Consider the following 4,756-nt stretch of genomic DNA (forward strand, 5'->3'; position numbering starts at 1 on the left):
GAACAGCAAAGGGGAAAGGCACAGCTGACGTCAGACTTTCAGATAACCCCTCATTTAAGTTGCTGTGCTCAAAGCAGTGTCCTATTATGTACTCGAGCGATGCTGCATTTCTGGATCCATAATTTGTACAAAATGACAAAGAGTGGTACTTTCAGGTTGTCAGACAGACACACACACACACATAATTTGAAGAAAAAACATGCTGAGCTTGTCAGGGTTGTCCTCAAAGTGCCACTCACAGTGGATACATTTTCTAATCTCCAGTGGCAGGAAAGAGACCGATGAAAACAAAGCAAGTTTAATAAAAGGATTTTGCAAGTACTGATGTTAATTATGTTCAGATACGTAAAATATGTCTTTGTGTTTTACTACTAAATCTTCATTTCTTGATGCCACATGCCGCAGTCAGAAACCTCACTCCTCACTTTGTGTTTCACATTCATCTTCAGTTTTCTTGCCATAAAGCACACGAAAGTCAGACAGACTAATTAGGCTGCGAATTTCTGCCAATGCATGCATGGCTGCTGCCCATTCTCCAGATTACAAGTGACACATTTACAGATGAATCAGCACAGCAGCACTATATCACTCTTCCTCATGGAAACCGAGAGTCAAAATCCCAGGTTCCATGACGCGCCATCATGCCCTTGAAGGTGCCACTTAAATCAGATTGCCAGTAAATCTGCGTCTCAACACAAATGGCTCTTCTGTCAGGTGTGACGCACCTAAAAGCCCTCCGTAATCAGGTATCAGCGACATTAGAGGAGGAATTGTAGTGAAAACAGATGCAAACTGATGCTGGAGTTAAAGCTTCTCACTCAAGTCAGGTATCCAGTGTCCATATGACTCACAGCTAAATAAATCATGTTTAATTCATTCCCAGCACAATGGAGGTGGGTGACATTGATCTTGAAATGCCTCAAGAAAGTACTTTCCCTTCTTTATCTATCCATCTACAAAATCACAATGTAAATAATTGCGTACGCACATTTACATTCAAATACGAATCATTTATGTGCAGATGGACAACAGCAGGATACCGCCCATTATAAGACCAAATGATAATAACAATTATAAGACTTATTTGTCATTTTACATAAGAAATATGCATTTAAACATTAATTAATATTAAATGGTTATTTAAAAATAAAAAACATTAAGAGCAGACACTCGTATTTGTACATGTTGGACATGACTGGGCTTAAGAGATTATATTGAAGGCAGTATCACCTTGAGCAATTTTAATACTGTTTTGTCACCAAAGCATCTAAATAAAGATGTTCGGGAATCTGTTTTGGTGACACTGGGTTCAGGTGCACGACTCCGTCAGATGTGCTTTGAAAGGAAGGAGCAAACTATACTGTTGACTAAGCAGGCTGTTAACTTTGCAGCTTGCTTCTCTCCTCACTTTTTCCTAACCTACTTGTCAGTATGATCAAAACACAGTCCAGTAGATAAACACATGGAGTTGCAGAGCAAACTGGTGCTGACTCTGTAATTGTGTAAGGAAGCATTATGTTTCTCTTTCAAGGTACATCAGAGGCAAGAATGGAGAAATGGCACAAAGGAGGACAGACATAACTCTGGTGCAAAACTCATGAATCTAATCCTGGAAATTTCAACACACATTCCTGTCGACGGAACCAAAGCTACACACGTTCTCTTAATTACAGTACAGTTTAAGCCTGAATGAACAGAGATAGCATACTTTTAGATTGTAAATGCAAAGGCCCATATATTCAGTCATGTGGAAAAGGAACTTTTTCACATGACTCCATGTAGTCCTGTAAAAAACTAAGTACTCCATTACTGTTTCTAATTAAGAAGGTAAGTAGCAGCCAGGTGCTGCTAATCAAAGGTACGTGGTTAATTGATCATCAGCAAATGTGAGCACCTCTGAAAAAGCATCGGTTTTGACGGTTTGCTGCTCTGGAGCATTCAACTGTGTGTAAACACAATGTCACACTCTGTGCAGAAGTTGATGTCCTAACAAATTCACTCCAAAGTCAGATCATGCAATGTTCAGAGAAACTGCAAAATGTTATATCTCGAACTCTACAGGCTTTAGTTAATGTGTTAAATGTTAAAGGTAAAGTTCTGAAAAAAGCTGAACAACTGTGTCTTGTTTGGAAGGATTGCCAAGAAAACGTCTTCCATGTCTAATAAGAGCATGACAGCAAGGCTCAGGTTTGTAATGTTGTATCTGAACAAACCACAGAACATCTGGAGCAATGTCCTGTGGACAGATGGGACCAAAATGGAGATATTTGGCAACAATGCACAACACCATATTTGGAGAAAACCAAATACACTATATTAGCACATATCAGCACCTGGACGCCTTGCAGACATTGAGTCGACTATGAAATCTTCTTTATATCAAAGTATTCTATAGTCAAAGGTGACTGACTGAAATGCTGCAGCTGGATCTTAAGAGAGCTGTGCATAGATAAAGCCCATAAATCTCAATGAACAGAAGCAATGCTGTAGAGAAGAGTGGACCCAAATTCATCCCTAACGATGTGACAGACTGACAAAGTCAAACGAAAACCATTATTTCAAGTTATGTTATTCCACAAAGACCCAAAGTTTTCCATGGAACTCCATATGGTCCTGTGAAACACTTTGGTTTTCATATAACTGGATCTACAAAAAGGCATGAATATAAAACAATTTATCTGGGTTTATTCTCCAGCTTGGAATTCACATTCATGTTTATTCTTCCTTGTTTGGTGCACGCCATTTTGAAAGAATAAAATGTACACCATCACAGCTGCCAGCATCTCATTAGAATATGTGCTTCCTGTCTCCTTGTCTACTGAAATCTCTCTCCCCTTCTGTGCAACCACTAGAAGGCGCAATAATTAGTTCCTCTGAAGTGAGTAACTCGATCATAAATCTGTACCTGGGTGGGTTAGCCAGGCTTTAGCAGTTTTAAAATACTATTTTAACTAAATATAAATTACCGAGAATATCTGATTTTATAACTTCCTGTTTTTCCCATATTATTGTGCATATGATTGTTCTGGATCTTGTGGGTTTTTTTCCTAAGATCTGGAATTCCCTTACAATTAGAGCTTCTCTTTTTTTGTCTTATAACAAAAATAGTGTTGTGACATTGTAAAATAAACATATTTTTAAATTACCTAAGAGGACAAACGTGTTGCTGTTCTTACGGTGTAATTTCAAAACACCGCTCAAAATGCTTTTAAGGACTAAAATGCTCTGCCCGTTTTGCAGAGAAACGAAGGCTAAGATATCTGACAATGCTTTCTATTCAAAGTGGGGGGAAGAAATGACCATTCTGTTTCAATGAAGGCTATTTTATCTGCCTTACAGAAAAGAGTCCATAGACTCCCATAGATTGCGTGCGATTTGTGGCTTGAATTAACGAGCACGGCTCTCATTCACCGGACTTCACAGAGTGAGAGAGAGAGAGAGAGAGAGAGAGAGAGAGAGAGAGAGAGAGAGAGAGAGAGAGAGGGGGAGAGAGAAGAAGAAGCTTCCGGCTCGTGAAGGCGAGAGATGTCACGTGGCGTGTGCATCAGCCAATCAGGAGTAAGTGCGCATTGCGATCCTGTGCTGAAGGTTTGTTTTATTGAGGGGTTGGTAGTGATCAATGGGCGAGTGGAGCAGTCCACGGAGTCGAAGTTTCTGACTTTGAAGACTCAAATTTTTTGTCTGTGAGCTCCAGTAAACAGCTCCACTTAGATAACTGCAGGAAAACACGTGCACTTTAATGCTTTACCACGCACTCTCGTGCAGTTCAAACTTTTGCGCCCGTTTGGAGCTGTTTTGTTGTTTCTGGATCTACGCTTTATGCTTAATGTAAATATTGCATAGAAGGGCAACTTTACGACTTCACTGCAGATGAAGCAAAGAAATCATTCCGAGCAATCAAACTGCGCAGCTCGCACTCAAATCCCACCGCAAACACAACAACATAACTCCAATAGCGCCAAACGGCCCTATGACTAAATTTGCTGCTGCTGCTGCTGCTGCTGTTACGCCGCGATGTCTGGATGATTAGGTTTCGGTCTTTGTTTTATGCCACAGCTGCTCAATCTCGGGCAGTTGGTTGTATTTCCTTGGGGTGATATAACTCTTGCACTCCATTAATAAGGTAGCCACCAGCGCTCACATCAATCTGGCTGCGGAGACAGAGGGCCGTTGCTCGCGAAGGCGTCACGCGCTCAACGGCCAATGAGCTGAATGAAATCAGCACCTTGTTGTAAATCACGGGTGACAGCGAGCTACTTGTGTTTCCTCTCAAGTAAGAAATTGGAAATCAGTCCGGGTTTTCTTAATAGGAGGTGCTGATGTGTTGTTGGGGGCAAAAGCTAAAATGCACCTGTGGGAGTGGCGGTGTCTCAGCAAAGCAGAGCTGCACTGATCAAGGGATGTTTCACAAATCAATAGAAATAATGAGAAATAAAAAACACACACACCTTGAGTAAGTTTTCCCTGTGTGTCTTTGTAAAGGTGTGACAGTGCAGGTGGGGGGAAGCAACAATTCACTCGCTTATATTGATGAGAATGAAACGAGGCTGGGCTTCAGTTCCTGTGGTTGCAACCTTTTCATGACGTCGAGACAGTTGTTTTGGTCCCCTCTGCCCAATCGGAGGCTCCTCTCACACATCTACCGGAGCCGAAATGGATCTATTCATGCAGCAGCTCTGTCCTCCCGTAAGGACCGTGACGCCCTTTGTCGGGGGCTCTGTGGCGCCTGGTCGCTGCTTTAAAAAGCAGCACTGAC

Source organism: Diplotaxodon limnothrissa, linkage group LG7 (assembly GCF_057381915.1).
Source record: "Diplotaxodon limnothrissa isolate DT_005_m linkage group LG7, D_limnothrissa_male_GT1.1, whole genome shotgun sequence".
NCBI lineage: Eukaryota > Metazoa > Chordata > Actinopteri > Cichliformes > Cichlidae > Diplotaxodon > Diplotaxodon limnothrissa.